Source organism: Lynx rufus, unplaced genomic scaffold (assembly GCF_022079265.1).
Source record: "Lynx rufus isolate CCGP_SWC_20201006 ecotype Redwood Valley unplaced genomic scaffold, mLynRuf1.p SCAF_2, whole genome shotgun sequence".
NCBI classification, from domain to species: Eukaryota; Metazoa; Chordata; class Mammalia; order Carnivora; family Felidae; genus Lynx; species Lynx rufus.
In genome coordinates this window covers 203937307-203952446 of record NW_025814834.1, presented here as the reverse complement: position 1 = coordinate 203952446, position 15140 = coordinate 203937307, and positions in this window count along the sequence as shown.

Genomic DNA, 15140 nt, shown 5'->3' with positions numbered 1-15140 from the left:
TCCCCGGGCTGCCCCAGCACGCGGCGGAGCTCATCGAGTCCAGATTTGTGACGGTCCAGGCTGGTCCCGCCGTGTCTGAGCAGAGGAGGTGTCCAGCAGGCAGGTGGGCATACAGCTCTGGAGCCCACAGAAGACCGAGGAGGCGTGTGGTCATCACCTGCCCGCACATGGCCATGGAAACGCCGGGTGTGAAGAGATCCAGACCGAGGGCAGGAAGCCGGGTGCACCGGCCTGAGGGACGGGGAGGGGAGGGGAGGTGAGAAAGTGACTGGGAATGCGGAGGGGGTCCAGGGCAGGGTCTGGAGGGGAGGTCCCATCAATGCCGGCGAAAGCTGCAGGGAGAACCTGAGATAGGACCGTGGGGTTGTGGGGCCGGGGATGCTGGGGACTCATCAGCTACAATTTCAGGGGAGTGGGGTGCAGGAAGGGCAGGAGAGGCAGCAGAAGCCAGACCAGATGCACTTACTCACTCATTCACCCATGGACTCATTCATCCTTTCGGGCTTGGCGCACAGAGGAAAATAGCCCTCCAGGAGCCAAGGGCCAGAGGGCTGGAGGGGTGTGACCAGGGGATGGGGGGAAGGGGGACCAGGAGGGGGATGGCCTAGAGGAACAGAGGGTTCAATGGGAAACCAGGCGGGAGTTGTCTGGGGCGGCATCTGGAAGCAGCCTGCGTAGCGGGGAGTGGACGGAGGGGCAGGCTCTCCTGGAGGGCTGCAGGGAGGTGGTGTCCTTTGGGGATACCCAGATGCAGGGCAGGTGGGAAAAGAAATCTCCTGAAGATCTTGACTCTTCAGAGAGCTGGTGAACCACGGCCTGGGAGACCCAGGACGCTGCGGCAAGGTTTGGTGTGGCGGGGAGAGAGGGGTTGCAGGCCCAGGAAGTTCCGGTGACCAGCAGGGGAAGTCTGCCCCAAAGAAGGCAGAGACTGGCTTCACGAGTCCCAGAGCCCCAGTCTGCCCCTTACCCTGCCAGATTCTTCCTGACCCCGCCCCCCCCATCCTCCCAAATCCCTCTGCTCTCTCGCCCTCTCCCCAGCAGAATCTGCACCCAGTAGGCGGTAGAAATGACTTCCTCTGAGGTTTGACCACAGAACTACCTTCCCGGCCTCAGCCCCCACCCGTGGCGCCCTACCCCGCATTCTGGTGAGTGGACAAAGCAAGCCGAGGGGAGGCAGCCGAGATGGTGGCATTTCGGGCAGGGGTTGCAGAGGCTAGAGGACGGTCTTCCCAGCGGCTCAGAACCAGCCACTCTAACGGTGTTAGGGGACTGGGCCTCCTGTAATCCCGGGGCTGGCCACTTTGGGTCGCCTAATGACAGCCCCCTCTCCATCCCGGCCAGTGGGGCGACAGGAGAATTTCCAAGGCAGAGAGCGGCCTTGAGAGCAGCGAGAGAGAAATCAAGACACTCCCCTCGCCTGCCCCATCAGCTCTGCACATTGAGGCACATCAGATAAGCTTCGTGTCTTGTATGTGGTCGAGGTGTCAGACGGGCTGGCTGCTGTGTGCTTCCCTCCGTGGTTCTCACGGCTCAGCTGGGCCTCCGGGAAGCCCGGGGAGGGTGTGGGCCGAGGCCACTGGCTCTTGGAGCCAGGGCCAGAGTGGACTCCTGGGCCCCGTTGCAGGCCCAGGGGATGCAAACTGCCCGGCCCTCTCTTGGTCCACAGTCTCCCATGGCTCCCTAGGACCGGTAGCATCACCCCCGCGCTCTTCAGCCTGGAAGTGGAGGCCTTCCCGGTAACCCCCTTGCTATGTCTCATCACCCATGTTGCCCTGGGAGGACAGAAGACTCTGCACTTTTCACTGTGGAGCTCAGTGTTCGCAGGGATTTTTTCCTCCTGCAGGTTTCTTCCTTGCTTCTGCATTCTCTGAACCCCGTTCATCCTTCGTGGCTCCGCCTCGACGCCCCTCCTCCAGGAAGTCCCCCAGCTGCCAACCTGACTCTCTTATTCTGCTGTGCCCTTAGCAGCCGAGATGTCAGCCTCCACGTCTGTGTCTCCCCTTAGCGCCCGGCACAGCGTGGTAGGTAGCGTGGGCGTCAATGAGTGCATTCAGCGGCTTTTCTACCTTGTTCGGATTTGGCTCGCAAATATTAAGCGCCTATTACATACAGGCCTTAAATTTCACATACTCAGTCTTCTTTAATATTTGCACGAGAAGGTGGTGGTATCGGTGTCACCGGGTCCATTTTCCATGTCAGGAAACAGAGGCTCAGAGAGGCGAAGGGAATGATCCATGGTCACACAGCCAGCAAGTATCAGAGTTGGGATTACTCTGAGCCCCTCCTGAGTTCAGAACCTGGGTGTTTCTACTCCGCGCCTTGTCCTTCCAGTGGGATCACTCCACGGCTCTTCTATCCAAAGGGGTCTTGAGCAGAGAGGGGAGAGGTTTGCTGTTGGTTCCCTACTGACTTTGATTTCAATCTGCTCTTTCTTCATTATTCTTTTTTTTTTTTTTCTTATAACAAAAGAAATCTATGTTCAGGTCTGGCTCTTTAATCCAGTGCTCTTTCCAAGACACTCCATTCACTGCTTCTCTTCCAGGCGGAGTGCCCGAGCTACAGAGGAGCAGAAAGCTCACCTGGTCCATCCCCCTGCCTCCGGTCAGGACCCTTGGTCATTTCAAATGAAAGAACCCCATCTGTGGCGGCTAATACTAGGTGGCAACTTGGCTAGGACATAGGACCCAGACGTTTGGTCAAATGCCTGCCTAGATGTTGCTGGGGAGGTCGTTTTCAGATGACACTGACATTTAAATCAGTAGCCTTTGAGTAGAGCAGATCGCCTTCCATCATGTGGGTGGGCCTCATCCAATCAGTTGAAGGCCTAAAGAGAGAAAGACGGACTGCCCCAAGGAAGGGAGAATCCTGCCAGCAGTCTGCCTCTGGACTTGGAGCTACAACATCAACTCTTCCCTGGGTCTCCAGCCTGCTGGCCCACCCTGCAGATTTGGGACTTGCCAGCCTTCACAATAGAACGAGCCAATTCTTTAAAATCTCTCCCGCGTGCTCTCTCTCTCTCTCTCTCTGTTCCGCTTTCGTCCGTGTTGGCTTCATTCACGAGCAGGCTCTCCTCAGGAGGCGCAAAGAAAGATGCCAGCGGTTCTGACATCGTCTGAGCTTAGCAAACCACAGAGAGGGAGGGCTGCGTTTTTAATAATTCCAGCAAAAGTCCTGGGGTTGACACTCGCTGGCTTGGCTCACGTGGTGTGATTATCCCTGAGCCAAGTGCTGGGACTCTGTCTGGGCCAGGGGGGCCCGCGGTCCCTCCTTTCTGGGGCCTGACCTGGGTGCCCACATATTTGTTCGCGCCCTGCCCGGAGTTGCAGATCTGGAGAAAAAGCAAGCTAGCGCGACGGAGCCTAAGGATTCATCGAAGGGGGTTGGGGGCAGCACCGAACTTTAAACATTCTCTTGGGAAGCAGTTTGGCCACAACTGAAGTCTGGCTCATGACTCCCCCTCACCCGTCACGGAGCTCAGAAGTCCTCTGCCCGATGCTTGAATCCCTTCTGTGGCCTTTCCAAGTGGTTGCATACCTCTAGTGACGGGGAGCTCATTACCTATCGGGGCAGTGCGTGCTAAATTTGTCAAGCTCTGACTAGGAGAAAGTTCTTCATCGTGCCGAGCTGAAATCTGCCTCCCTACTTTCACTCATCAGTTCCCATTCCGCCCTGTAGCCACCCCCATCCCTTCCCGTTCCAGGCCAGCACAATGCTAATCCCTCATCCACGCCAAGGCTCTCCAGGCCTCTAAGTCAGCTCTTCTATTCAGCTGTTCTCCAGATGCTGAGCCAAGCACATTATTCGTATTATCTTACGTCTGCCTCTTTGAGATGGATGCCGGTATTGTTCCCGTTTTACTGAGGAGGACACCGAGCCTCAGAGGCGTGAGGGGGCTTGCCTAAGGTTACCTGATGAATATGAACTGAGCGGGAGGCCTGCTCTGACCCCAAAGCCCATGTTCTTTGCCGTCGTATTCCCCCACCTTCGACCGTGCCTCGAATGACATGGTTTCGAGAAGAACCCCCTGAGAGATACCCTTGCCTTTTTCTGGTCGTGATCCAGTAGATCAAAAGTTCTCCAGGTGGGTTGTCTGGGACTGAATTGTATGGGTAAAGACTCCCTATTATGGAACTCTCTCTCAAAGCGGCTTAATTATTGGCCCATATAATTGAAAAATTCCAGGGGGTATGGCTTCAGGCATGGCTGGATCCAGCAGCTCAAACAATATTATCAGGACTCAGGCTCTCACTCTCCTTCTGCGGTTCCCCATAATGCCATTCTCTGTCTTAGCCTCAATTTCAGGCTGCCCTTTCCCTTCGTGGCCTTCAGCAACCAAAGTTTTATATTTTATCAGTTTAGCAAGCCCAGGGAAAAGAGCAAAGTCCCAGGCCTGATTCTCATTGGCTTGGCGTGGGTAATGTGCTCTTCCTTAAGCCGACGGCTGCATGTGGGAGCTAGCGCTCCGACTGGTCAGGCTTGGGTCGCAGGCTCATCTCTGGAGCTGGGGAATGGTGTCATTTCCACCCAAATCGCATGGACTGAAAGTATGTGTGTATTTGTTGGGGGAGCGGGTGTTGGCAAGTTCCTCAAAAGAGAATAAAGGTGGCGTTTAAAAAAATTTTTTTTTAACGTTTATTTATTTTTGAGACAGAGAGAGACATCATGAACGGGGGAGGGTCAGAGAGAGGGAGACACAGAATCCGAAACAGGCTCCAGGCTCCGAGCTGTCAGCACAGAGCCCGACGCGGGGCTCGAACTCACGGACCGCGAGATCGTGACCTGAGCCGAAGTCGGCCGCTTAACCGACTGAGCCACCCAGGCGCCCCTAAAGGTGGCGTTTAAGAAGAAGCAAGAATGGGTTTAAGAAGAAGCAAGTGGGACCCAGAGGTCCACTCGTGAGCCGGACCTCCCCGATTGCCGGGCACTGGGGATAGGGGAGAAGGTGATTCTCATCTCCTTCATCTGGGTGCCCTACCTTTAGTAATGCAGCTAAGAATCCCAGTGTCAATGTCAGCAGCCATGTCGGCCAGTCGATGAATCTCCGAGGGCCGGGGCGCCGCCCCGCGCATCGCAGCTCAGACCCGCCTCTTCCTGCTGTACTTTGGGTCCGAGTCAGCATTTCCACGTGTCTTGTAACGTGCAAGTGGAAGTCCTGCAGAGGCTGGGGTCTTGGTTTGTCTTGTCCTCTGTTGTGTCCCCACACCCAGAACAGTGCCCGGCCCGTGTGGATGCTCAACGAACATTTGTCGAATGAATGCATGAGACCGGCCAGGCCTCCAGCCGGCCGAGACACCACAGCTAGCTCCCGACCAGAGCGCTGGGAGGCAGGTGCTGCTTGCTTCTCTGGAGGGTGAGGAAGGGGCTCGGAGGGGTCACGTGACTCGCCCAAGGCCACACAACCAGGGTGTGCGGAGCTGAGATCCAAACCCGCACAGGAGGGCAAGGCTGGAGCCCCATCCCACGCAGCTGCCAGGAGGAATCATGGAAACACATACCGAGCACTCGTTATGCATTAAGCATCCTACTAAGGGTTTCGCACGTCTCCCGGCATTTCATCTCGTCTTCACGGCAACCCCGCGGGGTGGACGCTGTTAGATCGTATTTAACTGCGGAGGAAACCGAGGTGCAGAGACATACGGTGACGTATCGAAGTCACTAGTAAGTGGCTGAGCTGGGGTTTCATTCTGGGTGCTTCACAGCGGGCCAGGGCCGCCTCGCCCAGCAGTGACCCGCTCCCGGCTCACCCTCGTCTGATGACTGTGTCAGGCACTAGAGATACAGACATGCAGAATGGACGAAGGCTCCTGACCTCCCAGCCAACACTCTGGTGGAGGCATCAGAGAGAAATCGTAAGGCACAAAGCAAAAAGAAACACGGGACGCAAAGAGCACTGGAAAGGAAGCAATGCGTAGGGTAAGAGGACAGAGCGGAGGTTCCTCAAAACATTAAAAATAGAACCACCCTACGACCCAGCAATTGCACTACTAGGTATTTATCCAAAGGGATACAAAACTGCCGATTCGAAGGGGCACGTGCACCCCCATGTTTCGAGCAGCGCTATCGACAAGAGCCAAAGTATGGGGGAGACCCCACATGTAAGGAACGGAATCTTGCCATTTGCAACTACGTGGATGGACCTGGATGGTGTTCTGCTAAGCGAAGTAAGTCAGTCAGAGAAACATAAGTGTATGATTTCACTCATATGTGGAATTTAAGAGATAAGACAGATGAGGGGCGCCTGGGTGGCTCGGTCGGTTAAGCGTCCGACTTCGGCTCAGGTCACGATCTCGCGGTCCGTGAGTTTGAGCCCCGCGTCGGGCTCTGTGCTGATCGCTCAGAGCCTGGAGCCTGTTTCCGATTCTGTGTCTCCCTCTCTCTCTGCCCCTCCCCCGTTCATGCTCTGTCTCTCTCTGTCCCAAAAATAAATAAACGTTAAAAAATTTTTTTTTAAAAAAAATTAAAAAAAAAGAGAGATAAGACAGATGAACATAGGGGAAAGAAAGGGAAAATAAGATAAAGACAGAGAGGGAGACAAACCGTCAGAGACTCGTAAATACCGAGAACAAACTGAGGGTTGACGGAGGCGAGGTGGGTGGGGGGATGGGCTAAATGGGTGATGGGCCTTAAGGAGGGCACCGGTTGGGATGGGCACTGGGTGTTAGATGTAAGTGATGAACCACTAAATTCTACTCCTGAAATCATCATGACCTAGATGTTAAGTAACTCGGACTTAAATAAAATTTAAAAATCAATAAAAGAGAAAAAAATAAAAATCAATAAAAGAGAGAGAGAGAAAAAAAAAAGAAACCTGCAGGATAAGTGGACTGAAAGTTACATGGGGGTCAGGAAGTCTTCCCTGACGGGAAACATTTGAGCAGAGGGGTGACCTGGTCTGACTCATGAGGGGGGTGACGCAGAGCTGCACCCAGGGGGCGCGGAGGAGGGGCAGCCCCTCACGAGAAAACCCAGATACTGTTTTCAAAGGAAGGAAGGACAGATGCCGAGGGCACTCGAACCCCAGGCACCCACTGCAGAGGAAGGCTGGTACGTAGGACCCGGGGCTGCCCAGCCCGCAGGCGTGATATGCGGGAGCCTGGCCTCCAGCGACCCTCCGCCCCCCACTTTCTCTCTTTATCCTGCCAGGCTGTGGGCGTGCTCCTGCTGGATGGCGTAGAAGGGTCCTGTCTCGGGCACTCGAGGGCCTGACTGTCTTTCCAGCTTCCCTGTGCCCCCCTGCAGCCTCCTCACTGCTCCTGAACGTGCTCTGTCTAGCCCAACCTCCCAGCCTTTGCCCGCGCTGCCTCCTCTGCCCGGAATGCCCTCCTCGCCATCCCCACGGGTTGCGATGCCACCAGCCTGTAAGGGGGACCACGCTGCACTACAATTGGCTGCTGGTGGGTTTGTCTCCCCCACTTGCTTGAGAGCTCCTGGAGGGCAGGAGAACGTGTTGTTTTTCTGTGTCCTCATCACCTTGCCTGGGCAGGTGGGCAGTAAACGTTGGCTGAATAAGGGAGCGAGGGAAGGAAGGAAGGAAGGAGGGAGGGAGGGAGGGAGGGAGGGAGGGGAGGAAGGAGGGAGGGAGGGGAGGAAGGAAGAAGGGAGGGAAGGTGGGGAGGAAGGAAGGAAGGAGGCAGGGAGGGGAGGAAGGAGGGGAGGAAGGAAGGAAGGAGGCAGGGAGGGGAGGAAGGAGGGGAGGAAGGAAGGAAGGAGGGAGGGAAGAAGGGGAGGAAGGAAGGAAGGAAGGAGGGAGGGAGGGAGGGAGGACCACCCAGTTCAAATGTGACCTTTCTTGGGAGCCTCCCCTGATTTCCATGTTTCAAAATCACGTGTCGTGTGTTTCTTAGCACCAGTCATTTCTGGATGTGCCACCTCAACTCCCTTTCTTGTGACTCCATGAAATACGTCTTAATCATCTCTCTCTTTTCCTCTTGCCTCCCCATCCCTTTCCCATGCCCTCGCTGACATACTGCGCTTACAAAGAATTTAATAACTACACGCTGAATTAAAATGACGAAAAGCCTTAGAAACCTACGAGTGTCCTCCCCTTCCAGGAAGACCAGTGCTCTTCTGCTGAATGCGGGTGAGGCTTACACCCATTTTGTTCCGGCAGGGAGACCTCAGCCGTGGAGGGGAGGTGAAGGGGGTAGAGGGGGGCCGGCTTCGGAGTTCTCTAAGGGAACAAGGGCATGTGCGTTGGTGCCCAGGTACCGATGCTTCATGCAGACTCCGAGTTTATTTCCCCGGCCGCCTGTCTCTTCGTCTCCTAAGTGCACAGGTGGGGAAACTGAGGATCGCAGAGTGCCACAAAACCAAGGTCACTCCGCTCTCAGATGACACGGCTGGGATTAACCCCAGGGGTGTGTGGGTGGTAACCTGGCTCTTAAGAGGAGAAAGAAGGACACGAAAGGAAAGGAGTCCTGATCTGTAGTGTGGACCAGTTTCCGTGGTGTAAATACTCCCACCAAGGCCAATTCCCAGCTACCAACCACGGGCCTGTGAAATTCCCAAATATGTCATGGTTGCCTCTGGCAAGGGAGCCGCAGCCCAGGGTGGCCCCGGCCGGCCGCCACCGGAAAGGTCTGTGTGACCACCCAGCCAGGTCTCCTCCCACCGCCCAGACTGGGCCAAGGCAGAGGCAGCAGGGGGGGTGGGGTGGGGGGACGGCCGGTGGAAGACAGCTGGTGGCGGGGGGGGGAGGCGACCCCGCCAGCCTCGGGTTCCCCCACCCCACTTCTCTCCTTCTCGCTGGCTCCCCTCATCCCACTCTGCAGGTGGCTCCGGAGGGAGGTGTCCCCACTCCAGCCTCCCTCCCAGAACCCCCCCCCTCCGCCTGTCTTTCTCTCTCACTCTTTGTCCTTCTGACGAAGTTCCCTCCCACTTTGCTCTGCGGGGCTCTCTATCTCTCCTTCTCTCGAGCTCTCCCTCCCTCTCAGGAAACATTTCAAAGTCTGTTTAAAAAACAACACCGCCACTGACTTTACAGGTTTTTTTTCCCCTCTTCTTGAGAACAGGACGTGAGAAGGCCAGGTTGAACTTCCTGTGTGAAATGATGTGGGGGGGTTTCTGAGCAAAACAAGGGTCAGGCTGTTGGACCCGGAGGGGCCGATGCCAAGGTCAGCTGGAATCAAGCCTCAGACAGGGCAGCCCACGGGGTGCCCAGGCCACTGCCGCCCTCCCTGGGGGCCAGGTTTTCTGGACGTGGGCTGGCGGGGAGCCGGGACGGGCACAGAACATTCCACCACACGCCACAGTTGTGCCCCGATTCATCCAGGCCCTCACCACGGGGCAGGAGGGCCCCCCCCACCTCTTCCCGCTGCGGGTGTGGCCCAGGGTGAGTCACTGCCTCCCCAAGCCTCAGTGTCTTCATCTGTGAAATGGGGTGATGAGCCTGATGTCGGGGTCAGGCCGGTGAGCCTCGACGTACGTAACACACCCAGCAGCATGCCTGGCAAGCCGGTGGGGCCAGGGCGATGGTAGTTATCCGTCCAGCAGGGACGAGGAGGAAAGGAGGTGTTCTGTATAAATACGAGCCGGAGTCTACCCTGTTAGCTGGCAAGACCGTGGTTGGTTGAATTCTCTTAAAACTTCCAATAACTGGCTGTCGGGCCTTAAACACATTACTTAACCCATTCGTGCCTCAGTTTCCCAATCCGTAACGTGGAGCTTATGATAGGACCTACCGTGTAGGAGTGTTGCATGGGTCAAATGAGTTCATAGGTAAAAAGTGCTTGACACAATGCGTGGTATATAGTAGGTGCTTAATTAGTGTCTGCTGTTAGGATCGATTTACACATCTCTAAGGGCCACTGGACAGAAGAACATGGTGATGTTTCTCGGTTAAATTCAAGGAGCCTCCTGATCGGGACAATCTCCATGCATTTTCCTCCCAGACATCATCAGTAAGAGGCTCTTAACCTCTCCGTGCCGCCCCCGGGTCCTCAGCTGTGACTTGGGGTGGTAACAGTCCCCACCTGACAGGATGGGAGTGGGCGCCCCTCTTGAGCAGTGCTCGGACACCGTGGAAGGATTATTGTTCTTCTCTTCCCGGCGGCTTGGATTCCACGAGCCACGGACAGGAGGCTACTGCCTCCCTGTGCTGCATCACATGACCTGCGTGGACCGGTCCCAGGGGCTCAGGTGGACCGACCTGGCCGTCCCCTCGGGCCCCCCTGCCCCCGCAGCCACCAGGGCCTAGACCAGGTCTGACCCAGACCCAGCCACCCGGGGCCCCTCTGATGGGTTTGCGGCTGGGCACGTGACCCAAACTGGGCCAAGGAGAACCCCATCCGGGCAGAGGGGTCCCAGCAAGTGTGATGTCCGCCCTCTGTTAGGGGCTTGTCGCCGTCCCATGCCAGTTTGTGCGTGAATTCGTCGACCCTTCTCGGCCTCTTTCTGTGCCTTTTACAGGTGGAAACAGGAGTCAAGGGGCCTGATTTTGGTCCGGGTCCCACCACTGACTCCCTCTGTGATCTTGGGGAGGTCCTCTCATTTACTGACTCAACAGTTACCTCCGTGTCAAGTGCCGAGGAGTGATAATACCCTCTAACGTTTACTGAGCCCTCGTTGAGCCCTAAACACTTGGCATCTGAGAGAAATGCTAACGTTCCCATGTCACGGGTACCTGTGAATGGAGACTCCCCAAGTTCAGAGTAAGTGGTTGAGCTGCGATTTGAACCTGTGTGTCCGGTTCCTCGTTGAGGCCCCCAAACCGCTGGCTGTCCCACCTCTACAGAGCCGGATGCCCAGCATCTCTGTCCTCATGGAGCTCCCGCCCCCTCTCTATGGTTTCCCGGTAGGCTCTAGTTTCAAGGAGGAAGAATGGGCTGTGTCCCAGATCTGGGTGTCCCAGCTCCGATCTGGCCCTGGGCAGGTCTTGGCTCCTCTCTGAGACTGTTTTCCTCTATTAATGAGATACATTCTCAAGGGGCGCCTGGGTGGCGCAGTCGGTTGAGCGTCCGACTTCAGCCAGGTCACGATCTCGCGGTCCGTGAGTTCGAGCCCCGCGTCGGGCTCTGGGCTGATGGCTCAGAGCCTGGAGCCTGCTTCCGATTCTGTGTCTCCGTCTCTCTCTGCCCCTCCCCCGTTCATGCTCTGTCTCAAAAATAAATAAACATTAAAAAAAAATTAAAAAAAAAAAGATGCTTTACGTTCTTCCCACCTTCTGGCGACAGCTGGGCTCTTAGCACACCTCCACACTCTACCCCTGTCCCAGGCTGTCCATTCGTCTCATCCCCAAAGTCTGTCTGCCCCTCTGGGGACTCAGTCTTAGAACCAGTAGGCTGTATATCTCCTGGTCTCCCTTCCTTAACGGGGGCGGGGGCAGACAGCTGGGCCAGGTGAGATGCCAAGGTCCTGGGTTGGGACGGATCCACTGCCCCCCGCCGCACGAGCCTGTCTGGCCTGGCGAGGGGCAGGGCTGTTTCTATTGATTGGAGCTGTCAGCACGGGGAGAGCGGCTGTTTTCTTCCAAATCTAAAATCGATGGGGCTCGACCCAGCAGATACGGGCGGAGGATTTGGAGCCAGGAATAGTACCCCTTGAGTTTCAGAAACACCGGGAGGGTCAGCTGGTGCGGCAGGACCGCAGAGCATGCTGGGAAGCCCTGGCCTGTGGGGAGGAAGGGGCCAGGGCCAGGGGGCACCTTCTGGGCTTGGGTCCGACCCCCGCGCTTTGGCAACTTTGTGCTTCAACTCATTGCTGTCTCCCTCTGGTGGGTTGGTGGTGCAGGTCTGATGGTACTGGGCTGGGGTCATCAATCTGGTTCTAGCCTCCCTCTGACACTGACCTGCTGTGTGGCCTTGGGCAAGTCTCTGTCCCTCTCTGGGCCTCAGTTTCCCCAGCTGCCAAAAGAGGAGGTCAGAACAACGATCAGTCACGATAGTCCAGCTTTGTCCTCAGTGATGGTGGCGGCACTGTTCCTCCCTCCTGTCTGGACGCGCTGTACTCCCCAGGGAGGGCTCACGGAAATGGACATGGCCCTTGTGGGGGCATAACTGGTCTGTCTCACACTCTGGATCCTGCCATCCCAGAGCGTCGATTCCCGTCCCCTAGTCACACGTTCCTACCCCCTCTTGGCGACTTCCCTTCGAAAAGCCTCATGATATCCAACCCCCATCCTTGGGGCCTACCGCTGTCTCCCAAGAAGGCTGTAGCTCCCCATGGGGTTGGGGACCGGGCTCTGGGTCATTGGCTATTTCTGTGGTGACGAGGCTGGTGCCCAGAAAGGGGATCTCAGGAGCTGGGCCTTCAGATAGGATCCTCACGATGCTCTCCGCAGCTGGGCTCCAGTATTTGTTGGGCAGCCAACACTGGGTTGATGGTCTACACTGGGTCCCAAGCCCTGGACACACCCCAGTTTCTGGCCCTCAGTGTCCCCCTCTGCAAAAGGAGTATGCTGAGCTGGGACAGCTTGAAGGGCCCTTCTAGACTGAAGTCCTCACATCACTATCACTCTCGGTCCTCTCTACGTTTCCTTGACTTCCTGCCCTCCTCTCCTCCTCTCTCCCTTCTCTGCTACTCCCCTCTTGGGATCTGCTCCTCCGTTCCACCTGTGGCACCCTCATGGCCTCCTGACCCAGACTAGCCCTTCCCCCCACTGTCTTCCCCTCTACCCTTTAAGAAGAGCTTTCAAAAGCACCTGCCTGACCCTAATCTGCCCAGCAACCTCCCTGGCTCCCCGTTGCCCAAGACCTAGAGATCCAGTCCCCCAGACCTTCATGACCTTCTGTGACCTTCTGTGCTCTGCTCCCAGCCCACACTTCCATTTCCGTCAGGCTGTTCCCACCAATCAAGCAGGGTCCACGGCCTCCCTACCTCTTGGCCTTTGCTCTGGCCCTTCCCTCGTTTTCCCTTCTGTCAAACCCTGCTCCTTCCTCACGACCCACACATAGGGGCATGTCAGCCATAGTTCCTCATGTTCAGAGCTCCCCCAGCCCTGGCTGCAGCCTCCCCCGTGCTACAGGCCTGGGTCAGATTCCAGGTGGGCCCCACAGCGGGAGGATTCAACAGCATGGAGGCCATCGACTCCTCCCGAATTCCAGGACACTGTGAGGTCCCTGAGAACAGGGCCTTGGTCTTCTTCATGATACCCCTCAGGGCCTTGTTTACATGGAAGGAATCACCTGCTTCACGGATTTGAGCTGCCCTTTGATTGAGAGCATGCGTAGTCTGTCTAGAACGGGGCCGGGATGAACGGGATCAAGCTGGCTTGGAAGGCTTTATCCTAAACCAGGTGGATTTGAGTTAGATGGGCCCAGCCACCCAGGTTGGGTTAGGCTGGGTTATCTGGGCTCAGTTGGATTAGTTCACCTGAGTGCACCGGATTGGGCTAGTTAGTAAAGTTGGCTGAGTTAGATTGGGCTGGTCAGGGGAAAGAGCTTGTTGAGTTGAGTCAAATTGGATTACTTGGATGGGGAGAGCTGGATTGGTTTGAGCTGGGTAAACCGAGTCGGATTGTGATAGTTGAACCAGGATATCGGGCTGGCTTTATTTAGGTGAGTTCAGCTGGGTTGAGTGAGTAGGGTTGGTTTGGGCTGGTTTAGATGGAATTGCCTGGTTAATTGGATTCGATTAGGTTAGTTGTGTTAAACCGTTGAGTTGGGTCTTAGGCTGCAGAACAGAAAACCACAGAATACCGTAGACGGAGGGGCTTAAACAACAAACATGTAATTCTTATAGTGGGGGACACTGGAAGTCCAAGATCAGGGTGCCAGCACGTTGAGGTGCTTGGTGAAGACCCTCTTCCTGGTTTGCACATGGCCATCTTCTTGTTAGATCCTCACAAGGTGGAGAGAGAAAGCTCTGTTGTCTGCATCCCTTTATAAGGGCACTAATGCCATCATAAGGGCCCCACCCTCATGACCTAATTATGTCCCAAAGACCCCACCTCTAAATACCGCCACAGTGATGGTTTAGGCTTCAACATGTGGATTTAGAGGAGACACAAACATTCAGTCCATAGCAAGTTGGGTTGGCTCACTTGGGATGGATTAGCTGAGTTTGGCTAACCAGTCAAGTGAGCTGGGTTAGGGGGGCGAGGCAGGGCCACCTGAGATGGCCTGGTTGGTTGAGCGAGGCTTCGTTAGATGGGTCGAGCTCATTACTTGGGTTGGGTGAGTTGGTCGGGTGATCGGTTTGGGTTGGCGTGGGCAGGGTTAGTTGGGTAGAGCTAGTGGGATGGGATCGGTCACTTGGGTTTCTAGAACTGGGCTAGCTTAAATAGGTTGGGTTGGTTGGCTTGTCGGGCTTGGGACAAGCTGGCTCGGTGGGCTGCGTTCTGGGCTGGCTTGGTTTGGCCTGGGTTCCGGGCTGGCTGGGGGATAGCCACAGTGCTCTGAGCTCTGCTCAGTCTCCAGCTCTGAGCCAGGGCGTGTGGGGGGTGGTGGGCGCCTTGGCCACAAATAGCTGTGGGGAACACAAACAGTTGGGTCTTGAAAGACCTCAGCGGTGGTGGCTGTAACTTTCCACACGGCCCCAGTAAGCACATCTCTGAGCCTCGTGTTTGGGCCCAGCTGCTGCTTCCTCTGCAAGCAAACCACAATGTGGGGGGCGGGAGAGGTGGGGAACATGAGGGCTCTGAGCCCCTCCTTGTCAGGCATCCCCCAGCTTAGATGCCAGGTGCTCTCTGCCAGGGTAAGAGCGAGTGACCCCATGGTGGAGAGCTAACCCTGCAGTGGCCCCCCTGTGCCAGGCCTGGAAGGGGAGGGTGAGACCAGGAAGGACAGTGGGAGGCAGGAGCAGAGAGGGGGCGATGGTTAGACAACAGGCCTGGGAGAGCTCAGGGGTCCCGGGGACTTTGGTTTCTATGTAGCTGTGGTGGGAGCTGGGCTGGACACTCATTCATTGATTCATTCATTCACTCATTCATTCATTCATTCACTCACTCATTCATCTATTCATTCATTCATAACACTATTTCCTGAGCGCTCATCGAGTGCAAAGAGATGGCAGGCAGGAGTCACAGGAAGGAGTGATACTGATGGCTACAGAGACAGACTGGGGCTTCCCGAAGACCTTTGTGGCCCAGCCAGACCCCTGTTTTCTTGCTCCCACCACTTAGACCCCTCTGCCCTCCTCTGAAGGCACCTGCTGTGTGAACAGCTCGGAGCCCTCCTGTGCCCAGACGACATATGCCCCGTGTG